General features: G+C 46.7%; 1 protein-coding gene across 1 annotated transcript in view; it reads right to left on the reverse strand.

The window, feature by feature from the left end:
* PNOC (prepronociceptin) overlaps nt 1-14,451 on the reverse strand; it is a 45,990-nt gene that overhangs the window by 14,062 nt on the left and 17,477 nt on the right. The window lies entirely within an intron of this gene.

The following is a 14,451-nucleotide window of genomic DNA, read 5'->3' on the forward strand; positions in this document are numbered from 1 at the left end:
ACCGTGCAGCGCACACACTGAGGACAGCAAGTAGAGCATTACTTCCCCACAAAGATCATGCTAACGGTCAATTTAACAAGTCAGCTAAAAGACACTATCAACTGTGCCTCCCCGTACCGCGCCACCGCTTCACTTCCAAGCCAGTGAGCAGAAATAGAGGTCCTGAATGCTATTGATTGAGCTGATGGGTGCGGGGAGAGGGAATGACATCTGTCTCTCCTTCCCCGACCCTGCTGCCCCCAGACTATTCTCTATCAGAATGAGAGCAGGTGCAATTTTTAATGCTTCATTTCCAATAAAAGATAATGAAACTCCTTTGTTGCCACTCAAGCGTACTTGCAAATGGGTTTCCACTTGCCGTTTAGGCACTGATCTGTGTCTACATTAGGAACATTACATGCTAGACATGGCTTCCTCAGGAGGATTCAATGGAGCTCTAATGGAGCGAGAGGCCCTCGTTGTCAGGGTTCTCCTCTCTCTCTCTCTTTAACTTGTGCCTTCCAGGGCACACAGGCACCTACTGATTAAGGCTGACACAGTGACACTGCCAGGGGTTGGAATGGCGGTGGGAGATAAGGGTTGGGACTGTCCCAATGAATGTTACATGCCAGATCCACTTCCCTACTCCCAGTTTCTAACACCCCTTTGTTTTTAATTTCCCAGAGCCTTAATGATAGATCCTGAACTGTGAATAGCGCCCCATTGATTTACACCAGGTGTGGGTCTGGCTCAGAGTGAAATAGACTGAACAGCTCCTCTACATTTGCCAGATAGACCTGCTCCACAGAGTTTCTCCCCCTAGTCCTTTACACCTCACCCCAAATTCCTGCCCCCACTGACAGCAAGTTGATATGATGACGAAGGACTTGAGGTCATGCCCATAACTTTGCAGGATCTGAAGCTGGCTAGGGCATCATTAAGAAGTCTTAACCAGCCAGCCAATTAGGTCACAACACTGAAAAACTACTCCTACATTTTCCAAGTGTCGAGTGGGGCTTCACCTGCCCATGAGACTGAATGAGAATTAGTTGGCTGATGCTTAGAAAATGTAGGCATCCCATATCAGGTTTCAGTATAACGTTCTCACTGTCAAAACCAAATCTTCTTTCTAAGTCTACTGTGCCTATCACTGTGGAATCTGAGCCTCCCTGATTCAAGTCATCCTCTGCTTTTGTCTCAGTGTCACACACTGGCCCACCACCAGCCAGTCATCTCCTCTCATGGCAATTATTTCCAATGCCACTAGTCACCTACATTTTACTGGTCATTGTTGCTGGTGGCTGCATGGCCAGCTATCATTCATATCCGTCCTGCCACGCTCTCAAGTGGAACAAGAAACTTAGCTCCTTGCAGGGCAAATCAAGTCTGTCATAATGTAAAATGCTCTTCTTTGGTGCTCAACTTGCATCTGGCTTGAGACAAAATGTGAGATTGTACTGGACACCACCCAGTGTCCCAGAATCGCGAGCTAGCAGGAAGTCTGAGCTCTCGCCTACATCTCACTTTCCTTCATCTTGCCTGGAAATATTCCCAACATGGACAACTATCAGTACTCAATGGGCATAAGATCTAACTACCTGTCATCCTTGCTATTAAACTCTGTTTCTTTAGGGCAACCACGTACTAACCTTTTTGTCCTTTAAGGCTAAGGAGACAGTCCTCACTACTAGTGCACCAGCAAAAAGTGTAGCTGAGAGACTGGACAGAACCAGATCCTCTCCAAAACAGAATATGTCTATATTCCTCAGGGAAAAGCCTAATCTCGCTTACACCAGATGACTCCTTTGACTTCAGTAGTTATGTCCAAGTGTGACTGAGATCTGAATCTGACCTGTCACTCTACAGAACTGGTAGCCTGGATCAGTTTCCCCAATTCCTATAAAAGGGAGCTCCAAGTATGTGCTCGGTGCTGTACGAGCCACAGCAATAAGGAGCGCTGCCTGACGAGCTTATGGATAAGCTGTTTACTGACACAGAGAAGACCTGATATGCTGGGGAAAGCAGAGATGGGAATAACTGAGCATGCTTCAAGCTTCAGCCTTTTGAGGTAGTTCTGTGAAAAAATGGTGGAGTGGGGGCTAGAGCCAGCTATGGGAAAATAATTTTTTGCAATAAAAAAAGGAACCGGAGGGACTTTGCTCTAACTTTCAAGAGGAAAAAAATAAATCTTTGAGTCTTGAATCTTAGACTGAGCTGGGAACGTGTCAGAAATCTGATAATAATGGGGGTTTATAGTAGCTGATTCGCAAATTATTGCTATGAATACAGAAAGGGAGAGCAACCTCCTGGGCAGACTATGGTCCTGATCCTGTTTCCCTTTAAGTCATTGGTCCTATATTAATGACTATGATAAGTGAAAAGAAAAGGAGTACTTGTGGCACCTTAGAGACTAACCAATTTATTTGAGCATAAGCTTTCGTGAGCTACAGCTCACGAAAGCTTATGCTCAAATAAATTGGTTAGTCTCTAAGGTGCCACAAGTACTCCTTTTCTTTTTGCGAATACAGACTAACACGGCTGTTACTCTGAAACCTATGATAAGTGAGCAACAGGATCATAGGAACAGCCTTGCTTTATCACCTTCTAGTTCTTATTTACTTCCCCATGCAGTCCATTCTTTTGTACTCATTTGCCACCCTCCCTCCTGCTCCAAATACCCGTTCGCTTAGCTGCCTGCCAGGGGCCGCTCATGACGCCAGCTGCTAACGCAGATTCTTCCAGTGCATGCATTCGTTCATCATCCCTAGTGATTGCCTGGGCTACTGAGCCAGAAAGTGACCATCTGCACAGTCCCTCGCTGCGAGGCCATCACATCGCTGCTCCCAAGCACAGCAGCAAGAGCTCACAGAAGCCCTCTCCCTTCTGCTGTGCCCTTGAAGGGCTGTTGAAGGTGCAGCATGTTATGGCAGGGATTAGTCATAGCGCTGAAGCACAGAGACCACGGGAGAGCGCAGCATGGGATGGTGATGGGTGTTCAAAACTAACCGTAATGATGCATCAGCTGTGTTAACTGTCTGTTGTCCTTTACGGGGAAATTGGGGGTGGGGAGTCAAGAGCTGTAGAGGTTCCAAAGGCTCCTCTCACAGACCAAGTCAGCCAGCAGGAGTGTCTTCATTAAAGTGCTACAGTGGTGCAACTGTGCAAATGTAGCATTTTAAATGTAGACTTGCCCTCAGAATGAATCCAGGGCTTGGTGTAGAATTTAAACCAGTACCTTCCTAGGACCAAGTCATTTGCACTCATGTCCTGTGCATGGTTACAAGGTAGAGCGTACAGGAGGAGGTAACTCTAACTGGGGGACTGTTGTGCTTAAGGTTCTCAACTGGGGGGCATCAAACTTTAGGGGAGTGCAGTGAACCAGTCAAATTTGAGTTAGTGGTGTTGAGACCTGGCACAGAATTCAGGTTGCACTTCTCAAACTAGGCACTCTAATGACTTCAGCTCTACTCCTGCAGCTATGCCCTGAGTGTAGGGAACTCAGCCCACCTTATCCATCCACAACAAAGAGTTTCATTTGTCAGTGAAAAAAACAATCCTAATCATACAGTGGCTGAGCTACTTCACAACCTTCTTTAAAGCCATACATAGCACACACCAAAACATTTTACAAATTGTTAATTAGACACAGAAGGCAGTAATTCCCCACACCTCATTAAGAGCCTGATCCTTCAAGGTGCTGAGGATACTCAATACAAATACATTAGAAGCAAGAGAAAGACCAAGGACAGGGTAGGCCTGTTATTCAGTGAGGGGGGAAAAACAATAACAGAAAATATGGAAATGGTAGAGGTGCTAAATGACTTTTTTGTTTGTTTTCACCAAAAAGGTTAATAACAATTGGATGTCTAACATAGTGAATGCCGGTGAAAATGAGGTAGGATCCGAGACTAAAATAGGGAAAGAATAAGTTAAAAATTACTTAGATAAGTTAGATGTCTTCAAGTCACCAGGGCCTCATGAAATACATCCTAGAATACTCAAGGAGCTGCTGACTGAGGAGATATGTGAGCCATTAACGATTATCTTCAAAAAGTCATGGAAGATGAGTGAGATTCCAGAGGCCTGGAAAAGGGCAAATATAGTGCTAATCTATAAAAAGGGGAATAAGAACAACCCTGGGGAATTACAGACCAGTCATCTTAACTTCAGTACCTGGATAGATAATGGAGCAAATAATTAAGTAATCAATTTGCAAACATAAGAACAGCATACTAGGTCTGACCAAAGGTCCATCTAGCCCAGTATCCTGTCTTCTGACAGTGGCCAATGCGAGGTGCTTCAGAGGAAATGAACAGAACAGGTAATCATCAAGTGATCCATCTGCTGTTGCCCATTCCCAGCTTCTGGCAAACAGAGGCTAGGGACACCATCCCGGACCATTCTGGCTAATAGCCAATATCCTCCGTGAATTTATCTAGTTCTTTTTTGAACCCTGTTATAGTCTTGGCTTTCACAACATCCTGTGGCAAAGAGTTCCACAGGTTGACTGTGCGTTGTGTGAAGAAATACTTCCTTTTGTTTGTTTTAAACCTGCTGCCTATTAATTTCATTTGGTGACCCCTAGTTCTTGTGTTATGAGAAGGAGTAAATTCTTTATTTACTTTCTCCACATCAGTCCACACCTAAAAGATAATAAGATGATAGGTAATAGTTGCATGAATTTGTCAAGAACAAATCATGTTAAACCAATCTAATAGCTTTCTTTGTCAGAGTAACAAGTCTCGTGGATGGGGGGAAGCAGCACATGTGTATATCTAGGCTTTAGTAAGGCTTTTTATATTGTCTCGCATGATCGTCTCATAAACAAACTAGGGAAATACAGGCTAGATGGAGCTACTATAAGATGGGTGCATAACTGGTTGGAAAACCGTTCCCTGAGAATAGTTATCAGTGGTTCACAATCAAGCTGGAAGGGCCTATCAAGTGGGGGTCCCACAGGAATCAGTTGTGGGTCTGGTTCTGTTCGATATCTTCATCAATGATTTAGATAATGGCATAGAGCAGGGGTTCCCAAACTGCGGGTACTGACCCCTCAGGAGGTCACAAGGTGGTTACAACTCCTTGGGACTGACAGCTCCCAGCCTCCATTAAATTAAATTATCCCTCCCATTTTTAATGGATCAGCGGGGGTCACACTCAGAGGCTTGCTGTGTGAAAGGGGTCACCAATACAAAAAGTTTGAAAACCGCTGGCACAGAGAGTACACTTATAAAGTTTGTGGACAATACCAAGCTGGGAGGGGTTGCAAGTGCTTTGGAGGATAGGATTAAAATTCAAAATGATCTGGACAAACTGGAGAAATGGTCTGAAGTCAGTAAGATGAAATTCAATAAGGACAAATGCAAAGTACTCAACTTAGGAAGGAACAATAATTTGCACATGTACAAAGTGGGAAATGACTGCCTAGGAAGGAGTACTGCAGAAAGGGATCTGGGGTCATAGTGGATCACTGCTGCAAAAAAAGCAAACATCCTGCTGGGATGTATTAGCAGGTATGTTGTAAGCAAGACATGAGCAGTAATTCTTCTGCTCTCCTTAGCATTGATTAGGCCTCAATGGGAGTATTGTGTTGAGTTCTGGGTGCCACATTTCAGGAAAGATGTGGACAAATTGGAGAAAGTCCCAAGAAGAGCAACAAAAATGATTAAAGGTTTAGAAAACATGACCTTTGAGGGAAGTTTGAAAAAAGGTGGGTTTGTTTAGTCTGGAGAAGAGAAGACTGAAAGGGGACATAAGTTTTAAACTACATAAAAGGTTGTTACAAGGAGGAGGGAGGAAAGTTCTCATTGACCTCTGAGGATAGGACAAGAAGCAATGGGCTTGAAGTGCAGCCAGGGTGGTTTAGGTTGGACATTAGGAAAAACTTCCTAATAAGGATAATTAAGCACTGGAAGAAATTGCAGAAGGAGGTTGTGGAATCTCCATCATTGGAGATTTTTAAGAGCAGGTTAGACAAACACCTGTCAGGGATGGTCTAGATAATACCTAGTCCCACCATGAGCGCAGGGGACTGGACTAGATGATCTCTCAAGGTCCCTTCCAATCCTATGATTCAGCTGGTGTTCAGCATAACCTGCTGAATCAGGTGGCCAGCTCTCCAAGTGTCATTAGACATGTGGCTAACATGTCTCTGTATGCAAACTTTATTTGGTCAGATCATGAAGGTAGAGCACTTGTATGAAAAAGGAAAAGGTTGCCGTGGTGTCAAAGCAGCACATTTACTACCAGAGCCATGTATGAGACGTTAGAAAGCTAATATCCTGAAACGCACAATTTCAAGACTGGACGTGTGAACAAGATAAGCTGGCATCTCTCTGGGGGCAGAGTTAGGGTAGTTTGGGTGCCTTGTCTGAGGAATACATGGTTATGTAGCGGTATCATTTTTGCTATTGGAAAAAGGGATGGGGCTCTAAGTTTAAAAAAAAATGTCTATGGTGGGGTGTGATTCAGACAAGATTAAGGACCCCTGCTTTAGTACAGCGGTTCTCAAACAATGGGGCGGGCCTCCCAAGAGAGGCACAGGAATGTGTTAAGGGAACCACGAGCTGTGTGCCTTTTTTTTTTAAAAGAGCTCCAGCTGTCAGCTCGGATGGTGGGGCTTGTGCACACCCAGGTGCTCCTCCTCCCCGCCCTCCGCAGGAATCCCTCACTGGGAGGCAGCCCAGACTCAGGATCTCCTCCCCTGCCAATCCCTCACCTGGTCAGCCCCAGGGTGGCAGCAGCAGTGCAGAAGTAAGGGTGGCAATGGGGCGCTGAGTCTGCTGTGAAAAGTGATATTGACAAATATCACTTTTCACATTGCCACCCTTCTGTGCTGCAGCTGGCACAGCACTGCCTTCAGAGCTGGGCACCCAACCAGCAGCCGCTGCTTTCCGCTCTGCCTTCAGAGCTGGCTGGTGATATATGTATTTGGGGAGGGGGCATAAATGACTACAGACACAAAGAAGAGGGGCCTGATCAAATAAGTCTGAGAACTACTGCTCTAGTAGATTGAGTGATAGGATGAGTAACAACAAGTGAAGAGCTATAAATGTAATTAAATTCTCATTACGCTCCTGACAAACTGGAGTAACTCCATTGACATCAGTGGGTCATTTGGATTTACACTACGTGACTAAGGAGAGGGATCAATTACCAGTACGGGACTGAGTACTTCTGAGCATGTCCTGTGTGAACTTGATGTCTCTAGATGTCTGAGCAGATTCAGACTGAGCTGAATGCTCATGTAGTTGATCCAAGCGCTGTGCCCTGTAGTATCTGAGCATCTTCCAGGTGGTAGCCCTCTTTCTTCAAGATGGTAAATTATTTATATGTGCTGCCCCTCTGAGAGCTGTTAAGCTGTGTGAGGTATTAAATACCCTGTTGCTGCTCTCCAGGTCTAAAAGAGTGCAGACTGAAAAACGCAACTGTCAGTCCATGTTTTTTTAAGCAGGAGAATAGAGAGGAAGACTAGTTTTGTGGTGAAGGCCTTGGGGGAGGGTTTGGGAGATATGGGTTGAGTCATTTGCTCTGCCACAGAATCTGTGGCTTTGGGCAAGTTACTTAATCTCTGTTCCTTATCTATAGAATGGGGACAAAGACGTTTCCTTTGTCTGTATATATTTAGGCTGCAAACTCTTTGGGACAGTCCCTGCCCTGAAGAACTCAAAATCTAAATCGACAGGCACTTGCGCAATAGGCCCTGATCTTCGCTGCGGCCTCTTGGTGCTACTGGAAAGCATTGCACACAATAATTCTCTCATTTAGAGAACTGTAAAATCCACATATGTTAAAAGACAATCCATGTGCAGTTTATGGTGAGTCTTCTCCTGGCAAACAGAGCCAGCCAGCTCAGAGGGTATGTCTACACTGCAAAGAAAAACCCACCATACCAAGTCTCAGAGCCCAGGTCAAGTGACTGGGGGTTGTGGGGCTTGTGCTGTGGGGCTAAAAATACTAGTGTAGATGCTCCAATTTGAGCTGGAACCCGGGCTTCAAGTCCCACCCCACTGGGGGGATTTCAGAGCCTAGGCTGCAGCCAAAGTGGGAACTTCTATGCTGTTATTTTTAGCCCAGAGCACAAGTCAATTGACTTGGGCTCTGAGACTCAGCGCCGTGGGTTTTAATTTGCAATGTAGGCATACCCAGAGAAGTGCAGTGCATTCCCTACTGTCCCAACCATCTCCTCCCTCTCCCCCTGCATTTCCAGGTTGGCACTGGCCAGAATCACACTTACAAAACATAAGCCTAACACAAAGATTTGAAAGATTTGGAAGATCCATGTTTGGTTCCAAAATCACTGGGCTGGGTGATGTGGAGGCAGCATGATCAGCTGATGTCTTGGTTGGCTGTAGCTAGGCAATTACACTGTGCTCATCACCATAGTATCTGGTCATCATCATCTAAGCATTATTATCCCCATTCTACAACTGGGGAAACATGGGCACAGAGAAAGATCGCTTGGCAAGTTAATGGCAGAGCTAGGATGGGAGTGCAAGACTTTTGAGTCCTAGGGTAGTACCCTAACCACTGGGCCATATTGCTTCCCACTCCTGCAGATAACGGGTGCACTGAGGGTCCCTAGAAGAACCCCCCACAATAGGAATTAACTTCTTCAGCACATTTATAGGAGGTTTGCTGATGCAGAAGGTGCCTCCTGCAGGCCAAGTCTGGCCCATCTGCTGCAGGGTGATGGATCCTGCAGGGCATTCAGTGCAGAAGATGCATCCTATGAAATGTACCCAAGTGACTCAGGACTTGTCACCATGACAAACTCAAGTAAAACACTGCCGTGATGTACTGTCTTGGGCTTGTTAAGAAATAGAAAGGGGGAGGGGAAATCAATACATACCAAGTAGAAAAGAACAATAGGGAAAGAGAGGCGCCTACCAAGGCTGTCAGAGAGGATCAATAGAGAGGAAAAGAAAACATTATGAACTGTGAAAAAGTACTGGCCAGAGTCTTTAATGGCTCTCATCCCTGTGTGCTCTTTAATCAAGTGCTGAAGGCGAGTCTCATTTTCCTGCACAACAGGCTAGAAAGATTGGAGCAGTGATAACCAAGGAATGAGAAGATACTGATCTAGACACCCAAACTTCCCTAGGAAAGCTGGGGCCTGATCCGGAGAGTGGTCAGCAAGTGTACCTCCTACTGACTTCCATGGGAGATGCAGCTACTCATCACCTCTCGGGATCAGGCCCTTCATTTCCATCATAGGTTAGGGAGGATAGCAATGTCCTTTTTCCTATCCTTCCAGTCCTGCTCTGCCCCTCTCCACATGTGTGATCTGCATCAGGAGATGCTCTGAACTCAGTAATGCTCATTAATCAGTTTACATGTTGAATCAGATCAGAACGTCGCCTTGTATCGGCACAGTGAGCCTCGCTGGTCTTGACAAAGACAGTTTTCATTTGTACGTGTAAGGCTGAGTCCTGAGGGACAAACAGCTGGCAACAGGGATGAGTTGTTGAGACGAGTTAGAGTGGGAGTGACTCAGGAGACTAGCAAAGCTTAGCATGGTTTCTGAAAATGTGTCTAAAGACTAGATTATAAAGTTACGCGCCAGCTCCCAAGGCTCATGTCTGTTGGGGTCGGGGAGTCGGGTCTGACATGCTGATTCATTCCTTTCCAATTAAAAGTTTCCATTCTGAATGCACTTACTGCTAGCTTGACAGCCCTGGAGTTTGAAGTCCTCTTGTTATCCCCAGAACATTTACAACAGGAGGAGTGATCGTGTCAGCTTCCTCCTTCGCCATGCCTCAACCTTGCCCAGGAGGAGAGACCACTTCTCGGAGTCAGATGGCCATGCACCCTCCATGGACCATGCAGTTGTTGGTGTCTGTGTTGAGAATGCTGAGAAAGGGGACTAGCTATTGTCCATTATGTTAGGGGTACCTGGGTGCTGGAAAGGGGGTGTAAAGACACCAAGAGTGTCACAGAGGCCACCAAACAGGCAGCAGCTGCTTTTGATTATTACCAACCCAGGCTGGATTCAGCCAGAGGTGTTTGTTTTTGTGTGTGTGTCTTCAACGCACTATTTTACATGTAAAAGAGAGGATGAGACTTAAAATACTTCAGAGTAATATTCATGCATGAAACTATAATGTGGCCAACGCCTTTATTCTAAATGGTGGTTTGCATTAGCAGTGGCTGAGCTTCCGAAAGGGTACAGAGGTTCAGATGAACATCCAAAAGTTTGGCTTACATTACTGAGACTGGAAGCTCTTTGGGGCAGGGACTGTCTCTTTATTCTAGGTTTGTACAGCACCTTGCCAAGGGGTGCTGGTTTATGACTGGGGCTTCTAGGCATCCCAGTAATACAAATAATGAAGAATAATCTAGACATTTTGGATTTAAACAGCTGAGGCTGGAAATCACATGAGAACTGCTTTTCTCTGAGTATTTAGCACTTTCCCTTCTAGCTGCAGTGCACAGGGTTGTATGAAAGAAACAGAATAGGGATGGCAAAGTTCACCCAAACCCAACTGGAACTGAGGAGGACGTGTGGGGAGTTCTGCTCCCTTGAGCCTGGTAGAAGAGGGATATTTCTCCCTTGGCTTTTAGCTGTGTATCCCCACACCTCCCTTATTGTAACCCATGTCCAGCCCTAGCTTGGAGTGGGAAGGCAGATTGCACTCTAAAATTGATATGAATAATTGGCTCTTCAGAGCCCAACCGGCCAGAGTGGTCCCTATTAAGCAATGGGAGCGGCTGAGCAGCCTTCCTGCACAACCCCTCACTGCCACTGACGCAGGAAGCAGGAGACTGGATGGAATCTAAACAGTCTTATGGATAAGAGCACTAACCATAGCCAATCTGCATTCAGCAATATGATTCATTTGGCCTAGTCTGTCATCATCATGTGCCCAGATTAGTGTGACCAACTTTGTAAATCCTTTTCCTGACACTTCAATCAGTACCAGGAGGCATCTAAAGCCAGCCCTGAACATGAGTATGTAAGCAGAGTCAGGATGAGCTCCACCCTGACATCTGGTGGTGAGGTGTGGCAAGTTGTGGAAAAGAACTTCAGGGGCCAATCTCATTTGCATAGGCATACCCAGACCGCCTAGAATGAGGCCATAGCTGCCCAAATGGTCACTTTGGCTGCTGTGGGATCCTCTGTGTCTCTGTTATTGGGGCAGGAAGAATAAATTGTTATTACCCTGATTATGGGAATCAAGGACAGTGGAACTGTACTTGGCCTTTTGTTATGATGGAGGGACTCGCCATCAACTAAGTAGCACTCGCTAGGCAAGGGACATGGTTCCAAAACTCTGTGAATTGACAGAGGTTGAGGATAGGTATTAATACTTGGTGGTATGGGCCTCACATGCTAATTGCACTTTCTTCTCTTTCCACTGTGGAATATCAGAGCTAATTTTGATTCTATTAGGAGTCTAGTTACAGGCTGCAGAGCTGAATTCACTTTAGGCTAATGGTGCACTAGCACTGAGGCTCCCCTACTACAAGCTGCAATCACAAAAGAGCTAAACTTACTAAGAGCTGAAATCACTGAGTGTTGTGTTAAGTAGTAGGGGAGCCTGAAGATATAGGGTGGAGCAGTTTGCGGGACGGTGAGCAGAGCAGCTGGTGGAGCAGAGCAGTTTGTTGGATGCCTAGAGCAGCTCATGGGGCGGCTGGCAGAGCGGAGCCCCATGGAGAGTTGGAGCCATCAGATTTGGACCACATAAAGTGCCCCTTAATTCCTCCCCCCCAATCTCCACCCAGGTTGGGAGGTAAAACTCTGCAGATAAACTTTTGAACTCTGGGGCTGCCCTGACCAGGGACAGAGACTTTTGGGTCGTTGGACTTTTGGGACTTTGGGTGATTTTGGGTTGCTGGACTCAAGAACCAAAGGGAAAGGACACCCCCCAATTTGCTTGGGGTGGGTTTTTTTTGCTCATGGGTTGTGTTATGAATACTGTTGGTGGTGTTTCCCCAACATAATGCCACATTGTTTCTCTCTGTTATTAAAAGGCTTTTTGCTACACTCAGACTATGTGCTTGCGAGAGGGGAAGTATTGCCTCTTGGAGGCGCCCAGCGGGGGTGGTATATATTTGTCACTGGGTGGGGGCTCGAGCCGGTTTTGCATTGTGTTATTGGAATGGAACCCCTAGATACTGAACCCGGCCCTTGTTGCTGCCAACTCTGACAGGGAGAAGGGTTACATGAGTGTTTGTGGATCAGGACTCGCAGTGCAGCAGGTATCCTAGCAGACTGTGTCAGTCTGAAGTCAGAGACACGGTAAAGCTGGTGCATTAGGTCCCCCAGCTCTGCCACCTCAACCCTGTGATGAGGGGGTGGGGGTTACTTCAGGCCCTTTATCCACCTCTTCCAGTGTAAATACAAATCCTTGGAAATTCTTCCTCTGCACAGGACACCAATTGAAGCTACCATTACCCATACAGATGGGCATTCTATCAGCCACTTCCCACTGATTATTAATATGCACCAGACGGGAATCAAATCCTGACTCTCCTTGAGCCCAGCTGTAACTCCCTAGGCAAACTGCAAACCCTTCTCCTGGGTGCAGTTACTGAGACTTGTTTTTTATGAGCTGGGCTTTTCCGCTCCTTTGCCTGGTGCATTCTGTGGTACCTCTCGTGAGCCATAAACTTCAACAGAAATTTATAGAGCCAGACAAGGCCTTTCAAACACATTGTTGTCAATAAAACTGGTCAGGACTCACTGCCTAACAAACACTGTGCTAGAGAGAAAGAAGGAGGTGTGAAGAAGAAGAAATGCAGGACCATTCTTCTCTATGGGCTTAAAGCTGCAGTAGAATAGTGGGGGGAGCAGTGAAATGGTTCAAGCCAGCTGTGATCTAGGTGCTGTAATTAAGTGTCCCTATCACTCCCAACAGTCTTGTCTCTGTCTGGGCTGACTCGAGGGTTGACACTTCGAAAAACTCTTTTGTCCTCAGAACAAAGTCACATCAGGAAATGGCTCAGATTCCTTCTATGAGCAGTTTGGGCCTAGAGATTGTTTTGGGGTAGGGTGGCCAACTTTCGCATTTGTGAAAACCGGACACTGAGCGCTGGAACCTCTCCCACCCCCTGCTCTGCTTCTTTCCCTCGAGGCCCCGCCCCTGCTCCTCTTCCTCTCCCCGCCCCGTTGCTCGCTGCTATCTCCACCACCCTCCCACTCCCAGCTGAGCAGGGCTCTAGAGGTGACTGGGGCAGGACATTGGAGAGAGATCCGGGCTCCAGGGGTGAGTAACTGGGACAAGACGCGGGAGGGAGAGCCAGGCTCTGAGGGTGGGAGGGTGACTGGGGTAGGGCAGGGAAGAGAGAGCTGTGCTCCAGGGGTGGGGTGCAGGGGGGCTGAGTGGGGCAGGGAGAGCCACACTCCGGGCGCAGGCGGTTGGGGGTGGGTGAGTGGGGCAGGCAGAGCCACGCTCGGGGCAGGACAGGGGAGCCGCTGGTGCCTCCTTCCACCCAAGCCCTTCCTGAGCGCTCTTCCAGGCTACAGCAGCCCTGGTGTCAGAGGCTGGTTACTGTAGGCAACCAAACTTTTAGTGTCTGGTCAGCAGCGCTGACCGGACCCGGCCAGGTTCCCTTTTCTACTGGACTTTCTGGTTGAAAACCAGACACCTGGCAACCGTATTTTGGGGGGTGGGAAGCTGACAACACCAAGATCTCAGCTTTCTGATTGGGGGCCCTCAACATATCAGATTGAAACACCCCACTTGTGTGTCCACAGCCCCAGCAAGCCTGTCTTTCTGCGTTATTTTTAATGCACCCCTTGCTATAGTGTCGAAAGTCCAAGAAGCAAGTGTCCTAATGTAATGAATCTCAGAAATTCTAGGATTGTGGGTGGAAATAAGACCTCTCAGTGTCTAACTGACCTGCACACAGGTGACATCTGGGTGAGAACTTGTAACCTGCTGCTCTTAAAACACAGGCCTTTACCATTGCTAGCTATGTATATAATGCCATAGCTGTACACGGTGCTATGTTATAGGTACGCTGTGCCAAACGTACAGGTCCCACAAAGTATTCCAGCTTTATGAGGTGCCTTCCAGGGCTCCTAACAAATTCAGAGAAGAGAAGGGTGGATCTGATTCACCACTGTGCTATGCTAGTTTTACACTGGTGTAACTCCATTAACTTCTATAGGATTACACCCTGGTATATTTCAAACAAACAAACAAAAAAAGAGGGATAGAAGGTGTCATAAATATAAAGGGAAGGGTAACCACCTTTCTATATACAGTGCTATAAAATCCCTCCTGGCCAGAGGCAACATCCTGTTACCTGTAAAGGGTTAAGAAACTCAGCGACCTGGCTGGCACCTGACCCAAAGCACAAATAAGGGGACAAGATACTTTCAAATCTTGGGGCGGGGGAAGGCTTTTGTTTGTGCTCTTTGTTTACGTGGTTGTTTCTCTTGAGACTGAGACAGGCCAGACAGAAATCCATCTTCTCCAACCCATCCTAATCCAAGTCTCCAATATTGCAACCAGTATAGGT

Source organism: Chelonia mydas, chromosome 3 (assembly GCF_015237465.2).
Source record: "Chelonia mydas isolate rCheMyd1 chromosome 3, rCheMyd1.pri.v2, whole genome shotgun sequence".
Taxonomy (NCBI): domain Eukaryota; kingdom Metazoa; phylum Chordata; order Testudines; family Cheloniidae; genus Chelonia; species Chelonia mydas.